At 36.4% G+C, this 22,395-nt stretch overlaps 1 protein-coding gene across 14 annotated transcripts in view; it reads left to right on the top strand.

The window, feature by feature from the left end:
- The window catches only part of MEF2C (myocyte enhancer factor 2C), a 174,527-nt gene that overhangs the window by 53,947 nt on the left and 98,185 nt on the right, over positions 1 to 22,395 (top strand). For 3 of the 14 annotated variants that reach the window (XM_043464689.1, XM_043464690.1, XM_043464691.1), the window contains one exon: positions 19,017 to 19,265. The exons of 9 other annotated variants lie outside the window; for them this stretch is intronic. The gene's annotated coding sequence lies outside the window, so the exon portion shown is untranslated. Of the gene's footprint in view, positions 1 to 19,016; positions 19,266 to 19,396; positions 19,560 to 20,477; positions 20,869 to 22,395 lie in introns of those variants that run through there. 2 more of the 14 variants (XM_043464696.1, XM_043464698.1) reach the window with 2 other exon arrangements.

Raw genomic sequence — 22,395 nt, forward strand, 5'->3', positions numbered from 1 at the left:
CCTCTTTCCTGCCAGACTTGGCACTTCACATGTTTGGTACAATTAAAAAAGGAGAGTTGCGGGAATGGAACTCTTCCATCTATATTTTGGAAAAACATATTCACTCACCTCAATTTGTCAATGTGCATTAAGAGGGAGGTCATTATACAGGAGAAAAAGAAGGAGGAGGCAGCTCTAACTCATGTGACTGACATGCACGGAACATGGCCATTAATACAACTTGGCAGTGACCTTGGCAGAATTACAGGTAATCTCCTTGCAGGGATAAACTATTTGAATGATATTTCTACCCATGTTAAGCACAAAGAGAAGACCCTTTGGAATTTTACGCTTTAGTTTTCTTTTATCCTAACAAATACATTTTTTAAATGATCTCTTAATGATTTTCTTTATCCCTTTGCTCTCTGAAATGACAGTTTATTGAAAACATTGTTGCTATCATTTTTCTGTCATTATAGGGAACTATTATATAGTGGTAGCACTTTTATTTTTATTATAAGTGTAAATCTATAGTCAAATTTTATTATACCACTCATAACCAAAGTTCTAAAAAGCAGAAAACCCATAGAGAAGATACAGATTGAAAGGTCACTGTTGAAAAAATTTCTTTGTATTTTATAAAAAGACTCAGCACTATTGTTATTATCATTACCATATTGGAAATATTTGAATTATGTAATATAAAGCATGTATTTTTATCATGACTTCTTAAATTTTGCAAAAGAAATTCCCAGTACATCACTACTTATTTCTTCCTACTTCAGGGTAGGTGGTCACATAAGAAGGGAACTGTGGTACATAAAAGATTCAGGTAAATTAATGGAAAATGTCACGGCAAATACTAAAGTTGTAATCTTATTAAAACATCCTACTGCCACTGTAATCTCATATTTAGTAATAATCTGTACTAAAATGCCTATAACATATAAGAAGCTTCACAAAATGGAATTGGGGCTTGGTAAAAAGCCTCTAAGCAGGTTATAATTTCTTACATTTGCTCCTATGTCACATTTCAGTACAGGAAATGAGCAGTGACTATAAAGGAAGAGCATTTTTTCCCACAAATGTGGATCCATTTAGAACGATTTCTTCCTGCGTTGTTTCTGGGGCTTTTGGCCATTTGAGCCAGCTCTTGACAACAGCATTGAAAGGGCCCGTTGACAGTGGAGGATCTGACAGTTTCTGTTTGGTGTTCATTATTCATAATTTTCATTCTACTTTAACTTTTGAAAGCAAATTAGATAACTTCTGAAATTAAAGCAAATTCACTGGTCATTTTTATTTTTGAGTTTCACATATATGTACAGTATTAGAAAGCTGTTTTCAATCAATGAGGCATTTATAGTGTACAAGGTGAATTATTTTCATACAGAGAACCGTTAAGAATCATTTGATAAGAAGGGCATGGAAATTTATTAGGTAAGGCATGTTCAATAGATTACAGTATCCTGCATTTCTCATCAGTGTACCTATAAATTTAACCTTTAACACCTATTTCCAATTTCCTGTCAAGTTGATCTATATAATCAGAATTCCTTATTATGTTTATGTTACCCAGGAATCCACCAAATGGAAAATTAGAGGTATCTTATCTCTGGCTATAATTTATAAGTAAATGGTCGCTGGCATTATAACATTATTTAAAATCTTAACCATGGGGAAAAAGAGTTGTTCTTCAAATACTGCAATAGAAGTACATTAAGAAACATAATTAAAAAAAAAAAAGAAGCATAATTTCAAGCAGTAAAAAAGTTAAAGTTACTTAGTATTTTTGGTATATTGTATTTAAGGTACAAATATGTTAATCTAGTTTCAAAGGATGACGTGGCAAAGTCAAAGAGAAAATGAAACACTCTTCTCTATTCTGGGGGAATCAAACTTTAAGGTTTGTTTTTAGATAAAAGCTCAGATCATGAATATACTGGATTTTATTTATTTTACTGTCAACTGATTTAGGCCCTTCATATATAAAATTTTAAAACTAGATGATTAAGATATTTCATTAGAATTTTGTAAGGCCGCCTAACACATGAGGCATATGGCAGAGGAATACAAACTTAGAATCTGGAGTTAGGCTCTCTTACATCAGCCCAGTTTTGCTACTTACTTATGGGATAAAGTTGGGCAGGTTTTATATATTTTCAGTGCCTTGATTTCTTTTTTCTGAATCAGAAATGTAATATGAAGCATGATCATGATAGTATACACTTATCCAGTATAAGGTTCAGTTGAAATGACAGAAATAATATTCCTGGAACATGTTCATTCAATGAACTATCACTATTGTGAGCATGATTAAAAATTGTTTCACAGGAATAAACCATCAAACACTAATTAAAATTCTATTGCCAAAACTTCAAATTTTACTCTTTAGATCTTTATTTTCTTTCCATGTTTCCAATCTGAAATAGACTCTCCTGACATTTGGTGATGGACAGGGAGGCCTGGCGTGCTGCGATTCATGGGGTCACAAAGAGTTGGACAGAACTGAGTGACTGAACTGAACTGAACATGATAATGTTCTGGATTAAAGAAAGCCATAGATACTAGTTTCAACAGATTATAAAATCTTTCATTAAAAATGAAAGAGACATGTATCATCCAGTCAGTGCCTCTCACTTTCTTGAAGAGAAAGTGTGTATTAGGAAAAATGAAATGAAATACAAAAATTGAATTTCAGAAATATTTAAAACTTAATTTAAATGTGATTTTGTAGTATACATTGTCTACTTAGTAATTGGTCTGTCTGACTTTTGCACAATGTCTCAATAGAATTTTAGAGATAGATTTGGGGTTTTTTTAGAACTTAATCCCCACAATTTATTGTTTTACCATTGATTTTTTAAAATAAAACTTAAGTAGCACATACACACAGAGAATATTTGAAAATATTTTAAGTGATGGAACATGTCTGTGTTTGGGTAATTTAAGCATAGAATACAGTTAAGTTTTCAGTTCAGTTCAGTCGCTCAGTCACGTCTGACTCTCTGACCCTGTGGACTGCAGAACGCCAGGCCTCCCTGTCCATTACCAACTCCCGGAGTTTACTCAAACTCATGTCCGTTGAGTTGGCGTGTTAAAGTTTTAGGGAAAGGCCAACAGCTAATGGAAAAACAGATGTAAATAGAAATGCTTTTTATGATGTGATTTTAAAAAAGAAACAAAACACAAAAGAAATCTAAAGAGACATTTTACAAAGTCTTGCATTTAAAAAAAGATGAAGTAGGGAAAGCATTAAAAGAGACAAGGCAACACCACCCCAGGTATTCGGATCTTTCAGAGTAGCTCCGTCTGTTGTATCTCCCAGCTGTCTGTCAGTGATATGCCTGTCTCTCCATCGTACTCCACACTCTTCTCCTCCTAGAGCAGGATTGGAGGAGAGGCAGAAGTTTCTGTGGGTAGATGGCTGTGGCGACATCAGGTGCCCTCTCCAGTTCAGAGTCAGGAGGCTGCCCTATACAGTATTTGCATTAACACTGTTTATTTAACTTAAGAAAAAAAATATATAGGATGGTGTCCATCCTGATTTCAAGGCTTCTAGCAAAGAAGAGTTGCTTTCCTTCAAAAGCCTTTGAAATCCGAATCTAGATTAACATCTTTTAAAAACTTATTATTTAGGCTCATAAATATATGAAAAATTTACCTATGAAGCTGGCATTTTGGCATACATCTAGCCACACAGAAGAGATGTGTGCTCCCTTATCTGACTATTTTCCTGAGACTCTTTTCAACATACTTAATGAAAACTAAAATTTTGACAAAGAATCTTCACAGGATCTCCCACTTGCTTATTTACTGTCATTTTGATTGCTGATACTGTACCCATGGAAGGAAAGTTGTGACCCACCTAGACAGCATATTAAAAAGCAGAGACATTACTTTGCCAACAAAGGTCCGTCTAGTCAAAGCTTTGGTTCTTCTAGTAGTCATGTATGGATGTGAGAGTTGGACCATAAAGAAAGCTGAGCACCGAAGAATTGATGCTTTTGAACTGTGGTGTTGGAGAAGACTCTTGAGAGTCCCTTGGGCAACAAGGAGATCCAACCAGTCCATCCTAAAGGAGATCAGTCCTGAATATTCATTGGAAGGACTGATGCTGAGGCTCCAATACTTTAGCCACCTGATGCAAAGGACTGACTCATTTGAAAAGCCCCTGATGCTGGGATGATTGAAGGAAGGAGGAGAAGGGGATGACAGAGGATGAGATGGTTGGATGGCATCACCAACACGTTGGGCATGAGTTTGAGTAAGCTCCGGGAGTTGGTGATGGACAAGGAAGCCTGGCATACTACAGTCCAGGGGGTGGCTAAGAGTCGGACACGACTGAGCGACTGAACTGAACTGAACTGTATCCATGAACTCTCAGGGAAGAATTTTTCTTACTGCGTATCTTTTATTTTTTCCATACAGTTGATGTCTGTAGTTGCACTTCATTTCGAATCTATCTTTCATTACACAGTAGGGAGTCACTGATCACTTGTCCTCATCCTAGTACAATTTGTTGTTCAGTCGCTCAGCCATGTTCAACTCTTTGCAGCCCCATGGACTGCAGCACACCAGTGACGATGGTGAAGGCTTCCTGTCCTTTACCATCTCTTGGAGTTGGCTCAAACTCGGTGATGCCATCCAACCATCTCATCTTCTGTCATCCCCTTCTCTTGCCTTCAATCTTTTCAGCATCAGGGTCTTTTCCAATGAGTCAGCCCTTCATATCCGATGGCCAAAGTATTGGAGCTTCAGCATCAGTTGTTCCAGTGAAATCAGGGTTGATTTCTTTTAGAATTGACTGGTTTGATCTCCTTTCAGTCCAAGAGACTCTCCTAGTATAATAGAAATATCCAAATATTTCAGTCAAACCTTAACCAGATGTATAATCAGGAAATATGAAAATGAGTTGGCTTTCTTAATGTATTAGAATTTCTCTTCCAGTAAAGCTAAGACTATATTATTCATTAATTAGTTTAAGTCTATCAAACTTGCTGATTGACCAAAGATTCATACTAATTTAAGGTCCAGGAATTAAAGAACTAAAGAAATCAACAATAAAGATGACTTTAATGAAACAGATCTTCAAAGGACATGGAAATGTTTAAAAGGTATTTTTAGAAAATTTAGTATGTAGGATAGAGGATTGCCCAAGTAGTCAAAGACTACTTCATCTTGTATCACAAACATTTAAAAAGGGAGAAGGCTGTCTGGTTGGCTATAGAAAAACCATATGAGGAATGGGAATAAAGAAGTATTATGAGAAAAAAATTTTTTTAATAATATGAAAGTAAAAGTTATAAGAAATAGTGAAAGCTTAAACTTTAATAAGGGGAGTCAAAATTAAGATATGATATTTACAAATTCATTCACTTTAACCAAAAACAACAACAAAGGATAAAAAGGCCATATTTCATGTGGAGGGGAAAATAAACATAGATAATATCAGGAATATTTTAAGTTCCATGAGGGCATGAATTTTTGTCTGTTTTACCCCTTGATAGATCTCTTAGAATAGTGCTTGGAACATAGTAGTTACTGCAAAAAAAAAAAAAAAAATGTTGAGTGAAGGAATGAAGTAAATGTTTCTTTGCTTTATTTTTTACCTTTATTAAGCAGTAAAATGACCTCATGCTTTTAGCCACATATGTGAAATGTAACATGTACTTATGACCTAAGCAATCAAGTGATACTAAATAACAAAGCAAATTTCATGGAACTACTGGGCAAGCCTCGCTAAAGCCTAAGATAATCTTAGTAGCAGGAATTCTTATAACATAATGCCATTGCAGGGCCACAAGCTACTATTCTGAAGGATTTTTAACTAAAGACTAGAAGGTAACCATTACAGTGATGACATTAAAAAAAAAGGATGAACCAGAGAACCATCCTTACTCTCTTTGCAGACTTAAAAATATACAAGGAAAAACATCATAATGATTTGTTATATATCCTGTAGCACCCTGGGTGTCAGTATTGAAACTGGTCATGTCAGTGTATTTTAACTGTCTGAGTGTGAAGGAGAAGGATAGGTATAATCTCAACTTTCCAAGGCTTTTGATTTTGTTCTGTATGACATCCTTGTCCTTAAATTGAGAAAATATTCTCTAAACCACACAGATTTGAATGGTAGCTAAAGGAATAGTGAAATAAATAAATTGTTCATTTAATTTATAGAGTCTTGTGTAAAGAGAGTTTTTGAGGTCTGATCCTTGAAAGATGAGATCAGAACTCAGCATGACCTTGGTAAACTGGAGAAGTGGTCAGAAGTCATGAATACCAAGAGAGAGAAAATAAATTCTTTAAATATAAAATGTGGAAGAGTTGGCTGGAAGCAATCTGGCAACGGAAAAAATGCAAAATTGGAATAGATGAAAAGGTAAACATTTACTTTAAAATTCATGCCGTGTGTGGATAATTAAAAATATGTATCTGATAGGAGTATACAAGAGCCTTTTTTTAGTACTATGTGTATTTTTGGACTCCAGAACTAAGGTATGATTTGAAGAGCCACAAGGATGGGTGAAAAAGAACAGCAGAAATAGGTGTAATTCAGTCCACAGTCTTAAAGCCCATGACACAAAGACATGATCACCCAGTGGTGTTCTGTGTACAGAGGTAAAACAACAGGACTGGACATAAAGTATTCTGTGAGGGATTAGCTATAAGTAAGAATTTCCTGAGAGTGAGAGTTGTGAGATATCAAAATAGGTTACTGAGGAAGGTTATGTTGCTCCTTTTTCCGGAAGGCCTTAAAAATAGGAGAGGTGGAATCTTTATGAAATAATTTGGGTATAGTATTATCTGAAGGAGGGAAAAATGATATGACCTTGCATGGCCCCTGCCGCTATTAATATCCAGCATTTCTCCTCTTACCTTGGCTGAATGGAAATGTAGATATGTGTTTATACCAAAAAAAAAAAAAAAAAAGACATTTTTTGCTCCTTTGTAACGTAGCAAAATTTATCTGTCTCATAAAGAGGCATTTTAAGGCAAGTGACATGTCCAAGCCCTTCCTGAAATTCTCCATATTAAATTTAAAGAAGCAGTTAATATTCATCTTAACTATATTTTGTCAATGGAACTGGGGAGAGACTGTGCCATTTTTCTTTGTTTTCCAGTTCATTGAGATATAAAAGATGAACACTTTTCTAAAACTTTGAATGTTTGAATCCTCAGGAATCTGCCCAGATAATGACTTGGTCTGTTAACTAGTTTCTTGATGACCGTGTCCCCTTTTCTAGCATCTAAAAGGAATGGGCTCCCCCACCACTGCTCAGAACTCTCTGGGTATTGGATCCAGCCACAGGCCTGAGTGCCACCAACGTAAAAGTTATTCCAGAGGTGTCTTCACTGTGAAAGGCAGTATTTGCCAACAGGTCCCTTCTTGCTAAGTTAGAAATCTCAGAGGTTTCCTGTTTACCACAAGCTCTCTCATAGCGCCTGGGATACATGGGTAGCCATTTTGAGCTTTCACTTGACAGTCACCTGCCCAGCATCGTAAATTGAATTCAGACTTGGATATAATATGCCCTTGTTGCTTGTGGAGTTTTTGAGTGGCTCTGACCCACAGTATTCATCAGCTGGTAAACAGTAAACGTGTGTAAATACATAAATGAAGACCTATGTGCCTTTATCTATACCACAGGTTTCTACCTATGAACTTAGCAGAAAAGGCTGATACATGCCAAAAATATACAAACTTACTACATCGTCATGTGTTGTCACGCATGATAGAGCTTGCTCTGATAGAGCAAGCTATGTGATACGTTGTGGGGAAAAAAAATGATGTGAACTTCTGTAACATACCAGTGTGTGATTTTTCTTCCAGCTCTCATAAATAGATTGCCAATACTGTCAACTGTTTTTGTACAGTTGATTTGTATATTATATTAGGTGTGTGTCTTATAAAGTTGATAGCTGTAAAATTACTTCTAAAAAGAATATATTCTAAGAGTTTGCATTGCAGTTGTATTGAGAGGTCTCCAACACTAAGAATCCTAAATCAATAGGTAAATGTATAAAATCCTCAAGTGGAGACTCTTCTGCCTGTAGAGGGATATTGTAGTAGACCGTAATTGGAGGAGAAGAAGGAAGAGAAAGAGGAGGAATAGAAAGAGGGTGGGGAAAAGATGACAGGGTTTTACCAGACTTAGTTAGATCCAGGTTAGAAACCCACTCGAGATACTTTGAAGGACCACAAGATGCGTGCCCCAAGCCTAGAGATAAGATGTCTATAATAACTTCTCTGCAATTCTCATCTTACCATAAATGAGGTTGATCCCCTGACCTATCCTCAGGGAGACACCTGTTTTGGTGGTTTTTACCAGAGTCGAGATGAATATATGCTGACTCATATTCACTCACCTGCTTTCTCTTACGAGCCACCACATTCATTTGGGGTAAGGAAGGGGGAGAAAACCATTGGTGCTGATCAGCCAGTAAATACTGACATTTTAATGGAAAGTATCTAGCTCAAGTTTCACTCTGTTCCCCTGGGAGCACAGTGAAGGAAACTCTCTTTTTGCCATCAAGGGTAAGAAAATGTTAGGTAAGTTAAAGAACATTGAGCTTAAAAGTGTTCCTTAGATTCCACTAAATCCCTCTAAACATCATGTTTTCTATGTATAGTTTTAAATTTAAGGTACTTTTTTTTAATATTACCTTGCATCCATAGAGGAGTAGCAGAGGGTGTGGTTCGATTACCAAGTCTAGGACTGGGTTTGTAGGGGTTCAAATTATAGCTCTAACACCAGCTCTGTGACCCTGGGCAAGTAATTTAACTTGTCTATCCTCCAGTCTTCTTTTTTTTTCTGTCAAAGGGAAATGGTAATAGTTCCTGCCTCATAGGCTGCTGTGAGGGTTAGAGTCAATAGATGTAATGTTTTTAGTGCCATGATATTTTATAACTTACAGCTAATTATTTATTAAATTTCTAAATATAGTTAGCAGTCCAAAGTACGTAATGTAACCTTGATCTTAACTGCTTATTTTGCTTGAGACTGAGGTGAACCAACTTTTCAAGGCAAAAAAAAAAAAAGTTGAAAAAGTGATTATATTTACCAGGCAACTAAACATTTTTGTCAGCTTAATTGTTTCTCTAAAGCATCCTGACTTCATTTTGTCTTACACCTTTATTGAATTTATACCATTTAGGAACTGCAAAGAGGACTTTAGAAGCAGAACCCAGCTGCCTTTATACATCTGAGCACAACGAGACTCAGCGGAGTTGACCGGCCCAAAGGCCTGCAGCTCCTGGGTAACAGAACCCACATTAGAGTTCAATTCCAAATAGAGCTTTCTTCACAATGCACTTTACTGCCTTTCGGTGCTTTGGACTTTGGACACAAATTACACTAATTGCTAAATATTTTATTAATATTTTTACTTTAAAAAAAAGTTTTCTGCACCTGTTTCTGTTATGTTTGTGTTCCTTTGTTGAGCTAAAAGAATAGTGTGTTCCTATCAATTATTATTCAGCAATACTGTTAGGTTTTTCTTTGAGCCAGTCACTGAGCTAAGTGTTGGTTTATATCACTTATGTTCAGTGATCACAGGAAAGAAGTCTGTTCCTTTCTTTAAAGCTAGCATTTCCCAAGGGATATTCCTGATAAATTTGTGAATACTTCAGGTTCTGATGTCACACGCATTAAAGAATATGAAAAGTCCTGTAACAGAGAAATCTATTTTCCTGATTTTTTTCATCTTCTAACTTACTGGCGGGGGATGTGGGGTGCTATAGGGTGGGGAATCACTTGTTGGCATCCTCAGAAACCAGTGATCTTTGGAATCCACTTTGGGATTTCTAAGGAGAGTCATGAGCTTGCTTCCACCCTTGGGTGCTTTTCTTAACAGACCCTAAGGTTTAGAGAATCGGGATGAAAAGCTGCCTGTGTCAGTAACTCCTCATGTGTCGTAGCATGGTCTTTGTTACAGGGGAAGGACTGTAATACTTTCCATGTAGTATTATCTGCCAAGGATGACTTGGGCTTTCCTTGAGAAGAGCCTGGGATGGAATGTGTAGACGTGCTGAGATAAGGGGCCACCCGCCAGGCCTTGGGCCTGGGACCCGACTCGGCTCTCCCTGGCCCGCGGCCTCCGCCCCGTGCAGCCTGCCTGCATCTTAGGGAGGAAACGTTCTGTTCGTCTGAAAACACCTCTATTCCTAGCTCTCTGACAGTTTCACTTTCCATATCCCCTCAGTTCTAAGCGTGTAGCAAGAGAGATAAAGAAAGGCGATGAAATGAAAAATCAAGTGGGGCATGCTTCACATAAAGGGAAGAAATTCGTATTTATGTGCCTGCTTTGTGTGCAGTTATGACTTGAGTTTTGAAAGGAGAGAAGCGTCCTCCACAGATCACTGGACAAGATAGGGAGGGACGTGAGTCTGCGATGAGAAGTATTGGTTGGCACCGAGCATGAGAGAAGATGCTGTGCTAGTTTTTATTAAAAAAAAAAAAAAAAAGTCTATACTATGACTCATTTAGGAAGGAAAAAAGGCAGCTTGACTTAAAAAAAAAAAACTTCCAGATTTTCAAGGTATTTGATCAATATGAAAACAGATGAGTGTTCATTTAGGCTTCTTGGTAAATTATACAATTACGTTCACCAAACAGGACATAAGAGCAAAATGATGGAATAAAGGATCAAATTTATACCACTCCTCCAGAAAAAAAATGACAGGGGAGAGAGAATTTAAAATGTATGCCCACTTTTCCTTAAATAAAGTTTCCTTGAATAGGAAATTTTGACCCTTCCCCTTACTTAAAATTCTATACTTTTCTGATGGACATTTATATTTTACAACTTTTAAAATCAAAGTGTCTATTGTCCTTCACTCTAATTTCCTATTTATTAAAATTCACAGTCCTTAAATTTGGTATTTTTCCTCTTAAAAGTGCTTTAAAAAGTTTTAGATGGTTCAGTTTGTCTATTCCTTCTAAGTAGGAAATTAATCTGCTTGGCTTGAGGCTACGTAGCTTACTCTCATGGGATGCTTGTGTCCAAAGATGTGTGAATATCTCCCATACAGTGAGACACTGGCATTATCTCTGAGATCTTAATCAAAACTGTGCTGCTGGCTTAGGAGTTGGGCCTTGTGAGAGAGGAAATCAGTCAACCTAAAACAATGACTCAGTTACATTAGTAATGTTGTAAGATTGTTTATTTCTAAAAGAGTTTTAAAAATACAGTTTAAAAAATATAATTCTTATGTTATGTTTGCAGAAATTTTGTGTTGTAATTGTCAGACTGCCCATGGTATTGTCTATATTTAGCAATGCAAAGTGAACTTATATCCCCGAGACCTATTGATATTTCAACCAGTGGTCATTACTTAAATGAAACAGCCACATCTCAAGGGAAAATACACTGCTGGATTCAACTAATATAAATTTAGAAACGTTTTGCATTATACTGTATTCTCCCTGTTTCAAAGTATTTATAGTTTCCATAAAATTAAATCATGTTAAAGTGAAGAAAACAAGTTTACACAGGGTAGTCAAGAAGCTGAATTGCATCTAACTGAATTTTTGCAAATGAATATGGATCTATTTTTTTTCCTGAGCCTCATATCCTCCTTATATAATATATGCATTATTATTCCCATTCTCTAGCTGAGGCAGCTGAGGTTTACGAAACTGTGAATTGGCCAAATTTGTACCACCAGTGATGGGTGGGGTGCCGGAACGTTCACCCTGCAGATACTGCCTTGGTCCGTCCGTTGTTTACAGCTCGTCTCGGATGTCATGTTTGCAAATGACCCTTCCCTGACAGCACTAACCACCTGGGCCCCTTTCCTATGTCGTCACCCCCTACCTAGCCTGTTCTGCTGTGGTGCTTTCTCTCTATCATTTTTCTGTCTGCAATCATTATACAAGTCCCCTGTCTCCCCTAAAGTCTCAGTTTCGTGATGACCGGTACCTGTGTTTTGTTCACCCTGGCGTCTCTGGCACCGAGTATAATGCTTAATGTATTTATATCTACGTGACTGTTGATCAGACTTTTTCCATTGATATGTGTAATATTAAACAGCACAATTTTGGCTCACCGCCTCCGATGCCGTCAGCTTAGCCAGGATTTGATTGGCCGTGTGGTCCAAGCTAGAGTTTAGTTGAAATTCTCTGATGAGCATACACCACGTATAGTTTCATATAGTTCATCTGCTCCAAGGCTGGTTCAGATCGCCTGCCTTGTGTCCCGTAAAAGGATCCGCACTGCGTTCGTGCACCTTAATCTCATTTCTGACCTTTAACTGTCACCCTTCCTAACCACCAGCCCTGACAAAAGTTCCGAAGTATTAAAACGTGTGTGTCACACAGCCCAGTATGTTCTGTAGTCAGCGGGGCAGTCATGTAGAGTCCTCTTGTCCTGGAGTTTTACACAGATAAAGGGAGGATATAGTTTTGAGAGGAATGCTCTAACTACAAAGTGCATCCTGAAGGCCATTTAGCTCACAATGAAGGTCTGTGTTTAAAATAGCACTATAACAAAGTAACTACAGAGTTTTGGCAAGGGCTTCAACTATTTATAGAACTAAGTAAGGCATAGTAAATAGGGCTGCAGTACCCAGTTCTCCCTTGCCATAACCCCAAACTTAGGAGAAGCACTGTAATTATATTTTTCAACTTAAAAAAAAAAATCATAGTAGCCATTATCAGTTTAACCATACGGAAGCTCAGGCTGAGATTTCTTTTTTAAATGCATACTTTTGATTTTCAACAGCTGCACTGGGGCTTTAATCATATATTATCTTTATGAAGCCTTTTTCTAACATATGTTAATTGGCTGTTTTCTGTGACAAATTATGAGCTCTTACTTTGATGAGGTTCAATTGCAATCATGTTGGAGTCGAGTATGTAGAGTTTCCACCCCTGCTAGCTCCTCAAACCACTACAAACATCCGCACGTCGCTGCAGTGCTGAGTAATGGCAGGATTTGGGCTGGCTGATTTTGCTACAGATTTTTTTTTCCACAGGATATTTTCAGCTTCTTTGTACTAAATCTGTTGCAGGGTTTGCCCTTTTTAGCAGAAGCATGCTCTAAAATTAACATCAAATCTTATTGGAGATTACTATAATACAGTGAGAAATATTTCATAATACAACACCCCAGCGTCTGTTTTGCTTTACTAACATCTTAATACATTTGTTAGACATTTTGTAGAAAAGTCAGTCAGTTGTAAGGTTGGTAAGTGTTTTCTAATTTGTCAGCGTTTTGTAATGAATATTTTGAATTTTGTTCTTTTGAGGAAAAGAACAGTGATTTATTGAGTAGCTGGCCAAGTGTGTATTTAACTGTCCTAAAGAAAATGCACATCCTTTTTTTGTTTTTTCTAGGTGTTGCCAAACATCAGTATACTAAAGATTCCATTGCATTTTCCTTTTTCTTTGTAGTCACATCTGTTGGTCAGTGATAAAAAGAATTACATGTTCCATCAAGGTTAATGTCCTATGAGATGCATAACATCCATTCCAGTCGTCTGTCCTTATGTCAGTTTTTATATATGATTAGGATGAGCAGATATGTTCTAATCCATCTACTCTGAGAACTGTGACAGCCTGCATCAGAAACCAGCAGATGATCACTGATAGCTATTGTTAGACTAGATGCAAAAATACAGTGCATTTGTTTGTATTCAGAGGAAAATAGTCAGGTCAATGATCAAGGCCTTCAGAAACTGTGTCAAACACCAGTCATACTGGGATTAATTTCTCTATGTTTCTGCCTTGCCACCTAAGATAAAGGGTCTGTAAACTGAGGTTCTCCAAAGCCAAAGCTTGGGGTCAAATTTCCACATAGGTATTAGAGTTTAGAATAAGATGAGCCAGATGTGAATAGGAGCTACTCCTCAAGAGGCTGTTTTTAATCAACCGTTTCCCAGGAGTAGCACACAGTCAATGAGCTCTAAATCCTGAGGCTACCTGCGCACGTAGGAAGGCCTGGGAACATCATTACAGAACTTACATTTGAGCATATGTGGAAAAATTAGAGCAGAAATTAAGGGTAAGAAAGGTTAACTTCAGAAGTCTTACTTTGGTACTGCTGTTTTAGAGGGTCTTAAAGAGATCATTTCAAATTTTTTTTTTTAAAGGAATATTAAACTTAACTAAATGCAGGTACTACTCTATTAAAAGAGCCTTGTAAATAAGCCAAATGAAAAGCTACTATTGATTTATGTTCACCAGAACCATTTATACATGTATATTACTTTGAGAAGGTACACATGCATCAATTTCATCCTGAGTAAATAAATATAATTTTTTTTTCATTAATAGCACTACAGCTAGAGAGAAAGTCTTCAGGAGTCATGCATGATGTTGGAGTCATGCATGATGTTTCAGTGTGACTCTGGAGTCAGGAGGTGCCCTGTCTTGAGCTAGTGGACACAAGGAAATTTATTGTAGTTCCACTTGATAAGACACATATACTTAATTGGCTTTAAGAAAATAAACCAAGGTAAAGAATGATGTGTAAATGAAACAGGGAACTTGACACTTGACTGTATGGAAGCCCGTGAGCCATGTGGCTTAATTGGGGCCAGTTGGGATCATTTAATGATTGCTGTCAGAAGATCAGATTTAATTCTCCTTATAAGAAGACCACAGTGGGACAGAGTTAAACAAATTGTCATCAGAGGTTTCAGATGAACAAAGCCTTAATTAGGTTGATTAGGATGCTGTAAAGGAGATGAAGAGAAATAGAAAAATTGATGAATCACGGGCTTCTATGTTGAGCCACATATAATAGTAATATCAAATATCTGTATTTTGATTTGAGATATGATTATGGCATTTTGAATATTATGTGAATTATCATAGAAGATTTCTGTGTAAACACTTTACATTTCTAAAGTTTAGCTAGAGACAAAAGTAAATGACATTCAGTGAATGTAAATAGCAGATGATTTATCAAGCATATTCTTCTTAATGTAGAACAAAAACATTGACAGGAAGACAGTAGTATTTCTTCTCATTCCAAAGTCACTTTTAAAATGTTAATAAATTGGTAAAGTAAACAACAACAGAGGCAAATCATTTTCAAGAACATAATTTTCAATCATGTAATATAGATTATTTGAATATAGATTATTATTTTATTACTTAGCCTTTACTTAAAATGTCCTTTTAACCATTTATATCACAGTCCTAATAGTATTATGATCATTTATTAGTGATAATACTCAGGACTACTCAGGTGTCTTAAAATGCACTCTTGTTGTTTACACACATGTTATGAAAAACTAAAATGTGTTTTTTCAATTTGTTGCAAGTTTTTGGGAAAATATTCCCTCTGTACAAACATACACACACACACACAGGCAAATGGATTAGTAAGGGTGATAACTGTGTCTAATACACACAGGCTTTTGAGAAAAAAAATTGTTGAATATTTACATATTAATAATGAAATATGTATTAAAGATTAAGAAAATAATGAATAAGATTTTTTTCAAAAGGATCATTAGAGGCCTGGAATTCAGATTTTTGTCATAACAAGATGAAAACCTATAATAGCACATCCCCCATTTCAAGCCTAGCGTGCTTTGAAGGCTGACACTTTTGTTTCGCTGGTACTGGTGTCATAGAGTGCTTAACTTGCTGTATTCAATAACAGCAGCGGAACATCCAGATGCATGTGCTTTGGGAGCGCTTGCAGCTGGGGAGCAGAGCACGCTCTGTGATGCTTGGTAGGTCTTGCTTTGTGACGAGGACAGGGCTGGCTCTGCGTTGGTGGTGAGCCCTGCCCCATCACCCGGTGGCTTTTAGAAGAAAGCAAGGTGGACATGCTGTTGTGAAAAATCAGGAAACCAAAGACTTGATGGAACCCTGACTTAATTACTCAGTATGATGCGGAAAGACTAAAAACTATGGTGTGGTTGGATAGCACAAGGCTTTTGACATCTTTAGACCATTCGGAGTTTATTTTAGCATGGGATTGGAGAAAACTGTTTAAGCTCCTCTGTGAAAAATATGTTCAAGGCAAAATATACCATGGATGATCATGACAGGGAAGCTGTGCTTCCCTTGTGTTTATTAAATTGTTTATAATGAAATACAGTTGTTTAAAGATTTCTGTCTCTTAAATTCTAGTTTTGTGTAAATAAAATGATTTATATCAGTGATAATGGCAGGTTAGGCCCACTTGCTAAATTAATTGCAGGGGTTTTCAAAATGAGTTCTTTTTTAGCCTTATTATATTTCTGACATACATTTCATCTCCTTTTGTCCTTGGGGAAAGATATTAAAGTAGGACTAGAAACATTAATGTAGAGTTTTCAGCAGCCGTGGTCATTGGGAAAATTGATATATTTCCCTAGTTATTTCCACTTTTGCAGCCTGAAGCTCTTCCATGACTGATACTTATGTGAAACTTCTTAATTTTTATAACACTGTAAATTTTTCTTCATATAATGATTATTGCTAATGGATAAATGAGCTATTACCTTCAGAAGTTGCCCATCATCATCTCCACAAAGTGAGGTCTTCATGGTATAAGTAAAGACTACATGGTTCCCTTGATAACCTTATTGTACATGACTTTCAATTTGCCTCAAAACTGAAGCAGTCTTAGAAGTAGTAAGCCACGTCCTCATTCCTGCTCTGTACCTAGCCTTCACCTACAGTACTACATTTAATGATTACACTATCCTAAAGATGAAGAAGTCTTTCCCAACTGTTTTGTAAGGCAGGGGAACGAACAGTGGTTCCAAGTGATTAAATTATTAGTCTGTAATCAGCCTCCAGTTCTCAGAATCTCTTATTCCATTTATGAGATGCTATATAAATACAATGAAAGATTAAGTGAGATTATCAGCTTTCTTCATGTATAAATGAAAAGTGTTCTTAGTAGTCATTAAAAATAGTGACCAAAAAAAATACCTGAGAGATAAAAATCTTAATAAATTAATTCATTAATCAACCAATAGTTATTAGCTCCCACTGTACGCCTGGCACTGGGGTAGAAACTGAGAATGCAAAAGTCAGGCAAGCCAGACTTGGCCCACAGATGTTGTGGAAGTCAGCAGACAGACAGAATTTCTATTATGACATGCCACAAAGGAAGGCACGGTGCTCTGAGTCCTCACAGGAGCATTTGATGTGATCAGGAATGTGGAGTGCTTTCTGGAAGGTGAAACTGGAGCTGAGTCAGAGAGGAATGGAAGAAGTTAAGGAGGCACAGAGGAGAGGGAGGAACATTTCAGGCAGAAGGAATTGCATATGCAAAGGCCCTGTGGTAGGAAGGAGCATGGCAGATGTGAGGAATTGAAAGACAGTTGACATTATTTATTATTTGTATGTGTGACATTATGTTACTATATTGAAAATGACTCAAAATTAATCATATTAACTTGGACTAAATTGAGAAAATAACTTTAGTTTGGCATGATGGTACTTATCCGGTGGAGAAGAATGGGTAATTTTATTATCCTTAAGAGGATGTCTTAGCTATGTGTCTTCAGAACGAACTCAGCTTGCATTCATACCTAGGGTAATATAGCATTCAATATAATACATTGTAAACTTAGAGGGAAATGGAATAACTTTCAAGACCAAGGAAATATTCCTTAACTCATAAGACATCACGCAGTTGACTAACAATAAGATTAATAATTATTATAATATCTTTGGAAGTTCCTGGATCAGGTTGATCCCCTGGAGGAGGAAATGGCTACCCACTTCAGTATTCTTGCCTGGAGAATTCCATGGGCAGAGGAGCCTGCCAGGCTACAGTCCGTAGAGTTGCAGCGAGTCGAACGCAGCAGAATGACTAACACTTTTGAAGTTCAGAATACTTCTTAAGAGAAAAAAGTGAAAGTTCTACTTGTTCCTTGTAACCAGAATATAATTAAAGGCCTCATATGTCTCTCAAATATATCATAAAGCAGAAAGTTAAATGTATCTAGATGCAGCATAATGAGCAAAGTTTTCCACTTAAAATAATAATGCATCATTTAATTGTTTGAATTAGTAATGCGAGGCTTGAAGCAACTGCGCTTATGTTCATTTTTGTCCTTTGCTAAGTAACCAGCTTGTATTTATTTAACCGTATAATTTCTTGTATGATGTAGCATACTTGGTTTTCAGCCTTGAGTTTTTACAAAACAGTTTATGAAGATGCTAATGTCAGTGAAAATGTGAGTCAGTGAAAAAGTTATTTGCTAATGTGAGTAAAAAAAAAAAACCAGAATTCTTCATTGCAAACTGACATCACATTTTTTAATGTTTTATCATTCTTCATAGGCTGTTTTTATTTAAGTGATTGCACTGTGCCTATTGTAGCAAAATACATGCTTTGCAAAGATAAGTTTAGCAGCAGAGAATTAATTTCTTCCCACATCTTTTAATGTGGCATGGCAGTCTCACTCTAAGATCAAAACATAAAACTGAAGGTTATGTTTAATTTCTAAATCAAAGTGTTGTGGGAAGATGATTGAAATCTGAAGATGACTCAGATCCACTTGATATGTGGTTTTCTTCCTACAGAAATCTTATGGTAGACTGCCATTTCCATGTTAGAAAGAACCTAATAGTGATGAGATTAAAATAAATAGTTTCACTATATACTGAAAGTTTATGTTAGTTACTTTGATTCTTACTCTGAATTCTTGTTAAGAACTTTGAAAATTTCGATAACTTAGGTATCTCTTTCCTCTCCCCACCACCATCCAGTATATCTTTTTTTTTTTTTAATTATGGAGGCAAAGAAGTAATCTGTGTGTTTTCCTAACAAACACTGATTTTTTTTCACAATTTTCATGATTCTATTTTTTACCAAAAAATAAAAATAAAATAATGTATCCATTTGGCTCTTCGCCTGTATAGAATTCTTCATGTGCCTCCAGGGAGTGAATTAAGGTTAAATGGCTGCCTGAGCTGTGTTAAGATGATTTTGGTGAGGCGTGGTAAATGGTAATTGCTGTGTATCTCCGACTTCACCAAAATGAACTTATCTGTTTCCTTATTTTTATTTCTTCTAGCAGTCAGACAGAATACTAACGTAGAGCTGAAATGGATTCTTTTTTTCCCCAGGTGTCTTAAAAATAGGAGTCAGAAATGTTGTCCCGTGTCTGGACTTCTCTGCTTGGCCCTTATCTGAACCTCTCAAAGGCCTCCCTGTGCGGGGTGTGCAGCCCAGCGCCCTCAGACAGTTCTGCTCAGAGAAGGAAGTGAAGAGTTTTGGTTCCCATTTTACACTTCTGGAACAGTTTAGGGAAGGAAGCACCTTTACACCTTTTATTGTTCGTGGTTGCTGACATCATATCCTTCCCTGACCAGCCTGTGCGTGTTTCCTGCCATTCTGTCAAGATTCTTCTGTGTTACTGGGAGGGATTTGTGGGAGGGAGGGAGAGAGGAAGAGAGCAAGAAAGAGGGGGGAAGGGGGCAGGAGGTGTGTGTCACTCAAGGGAACTGGTTTGTAAATGAGAGGGCCCCGGGTGGGAGAAGGAGCTTTCGCATCTGTCCACAAGAAATCCTCCTCTCCCTGGGTCTCAAACCACTTTGCCTTCATCTGTCTGCTCATGCCAAACTCAAAGTGAACAGAAGCCTGCCATAATGAAGTTCCCCTTTTTTTTAGTAAGCAGCCTGATTTTATTTTTCTTATATTTAGGTTGACAAAAAGAAAAAAAAAAATCAGAGGACTGTAGCTCTATAGAGTGTAACTATGTAGACTGTTGTTTTTTTTTTTAATTACTGATTGTTTCTCTGTAGCTCTGTCATTTTCCAAGAATTCTTCTTTTATGTGGAAAGAAGTAGCGGCAAGGCTGCTGGAATTATTTTAAGCTTATGGTTGATTGTACATAATGAAAGTTCTCAGTGTAACTCAAATACTACTACGTGGAGTTTAGCTGTTATATCCTTTTCTTCATATACATACAAAGCAATTTTTCAGATTAATGAGGTTATGTCATCTCTTTTTCAGCCTCTCTAGGCCTTCTACAAACTAATTCTTGAAACCAACTTTGCAGTATAATTTTTGTGTAAAAATCAGGTTGAAAAAATAGCTATGCTAAGAAAACAGCTACTGAGCTGTTGTTGACCTTCCTAACTCTTTGAATTTTTACTGACAACCTTGAAACATGGTGACCCATAATCAAATAATCTTTAAGCCGAATAGTCCAAAGCACATTTTGCTTCATGAAAACAATCTCATCATCACCACGTCTTCTTCTGCATATGTACTTAATCATATCAAATTTTGCATTTCAGAAATGTTCAAAAGGCAGCACCCTTCAAGACATATTCATTTTTATGGGAAGTAAGATATTTGAATGCTATTAAAATTTAACCTTGCATTCTCTTTACGTTGTATATTTCACAGAATATATTTAATGTCATTTTTAATCAGTTATTTTGTATATTTATACATATTGATACAAACCATTTCTTTCTGGCAAAATATGTCCCATTATGTTTTAAGAATTAAAAAAAAAAAAAAAATCCTTGCTCTGCTCTTTTTAAGAATTGTCCCTTGTTTCAAAGTTGTGAAATATTGGGTGGTGAGATGGAAGCTCTTCCAAGTTTGATTCATCAGGAATTCTGTCCTTCCGAGGAGACTCTTCTCCAGGGATGTTTCTCTACTCGTTTGGTTATTTGTATTTTGAAATCAGGATCTGCAGAGGTTCTCATCTTCCCCGCCTCGTTCCACTCTCTAATCTGTTCACCCTGACCTTCCACCTTAAAGTGAGTAAGCGCTTAGGCAGGCATAGTCCCGTAAGCCGATAGTGCCACCGGCCTCAGCTCAATGAAAGAAAGGAAATTGTCCCATATGCATTTGCTGTGGATTCATGGGTTGGCTTTTCTGTGACCGAGGAAGCCTGTTTGTCTCTTTGGGGTCTTGCACATGCATGGGAAATACCATTCTAACGTGCTGCTTGCTTCTAAGGTAAGACTGTAGGAAACACAGGAAAGTTGTCCAGTTGAGTGATATTTTAGACTGACTCTAAAAATAGATAGATGGACAGTGTTTGGCAATAGTGAATATGCAGTTGTGCTTTGCGGATTTTTCATTTTTTTTTTTATATTTTAATGTAATTTTTAATGTATCTTGTAGCTAATTTTTTCCTGTCTGTCCAAATGTGTGTTATTTATATAACTCTAAAGCTTTGAACTACTTCCAACATTCAAAATTACCGCTGGAGTAATCATTTTGATGAGCCCTGTGTGGTCATGAAATTACTCAACATATATATTTATATATTCTCAGAGGCAGAACTGAGCTGTAGTTTCATAGAAGGCATTGGGAAAAAGAGAATGGATAGTCTTAGTATTTAAGCAGCACTTAATCCACCAGAACTAATTATATCATAATAGCTTGTGCAATTAGATAATCACAGAAAACTTAAAAAAAATTTATTCAAGGTGATAAAGAATTTAGAAATTAAATTAAAGAAGTCAAAAGACAGCTAATGTGATCAGACCAAGTGTGTAACAGTTCCAATTCCTATTCCAATAGCTTTGAATTGGAGCCAAATAATCTATTAAATAGCCAGGACATGGGCTTAATGTTACATAATACATGTGGGAATTTATCAGGTCGGTTGTCAGACACCAACTAAAATAAACAGGGAAACTCTGAGCAACATGTTAAGTATTTGCACTCTTTGAGGGAAGAAGGGATAAAATGATTGAAGCTGTTGCTTGCAAATTAAGAAACCATTTGTGGAATGCCTTTTTGTTAACTTCCACATTTCACAGCAATTCACTTTCACTCAAATATTTTCAGATATAATTTAAAACAAAGAATACTTTTAATACCCTGGATTCTCTGGATTTATCTTACATTATCAATGATCACTTCTCTCATTTATTTCATGGCCTAAGATATCCAGTATATGACAAGATTCTATAATTTCGTATCTTACTACCCAAAGAGATATGATATGTCTTCTTAAAATATTTAAATTTCAGGGACTGACAGCTTATAGTCATAAATGGAATAATACTCTTAATTTTTGCACCATTTCTTTCTTTTCTGTGAATGATTATCTTTTTTGATTCTTGTATTCAAGATATAGCTTAAGGGCTTTCAAAAGGAAAAGGAGATCTCACAGCTGATAGCTGCTTGTTATGTAAGATTAAATATCCCACATTATTTTTACAGTGTTCCCATAACAGTGACTTTTTAAAAGTAAGATTAAAGGATTTAGATTTAAATTAGTTGACATTTACATATATCAAATAGCACTTTCATAATAGTCCATCCTATTTGCATAACGAGGGACGTTATCACCTCTGCTGTCAAAACATGAGATTGTTTTCCCTTCAGAAATGAATTAGCTGCCCTACTTAGCATACACAGGTACATAAAGGTTCATTAACTCTCTGATTTAGGTAATTTTTCATAACAAGGGTAAAAATAGTCACCTAATTTCATTAAAAAATACTAAGAAATTTTTTGCAAAAGATATAT

The sequence above is a fragment of the Cervus canadensis genome, chromosome 4 (assembly GCF_019320065.1).
Source record: "Cervus canadensis isolate Bull #8, Minnesota chromosome 4, ASM1932006v1, whole genome shotgun sequence".
Lineage (NCBI taxonomy): Eukaryota > Metazoa > Chordata > Mammalia > Artiodactyla > Cervidae > Cervus > Cervus canadensis.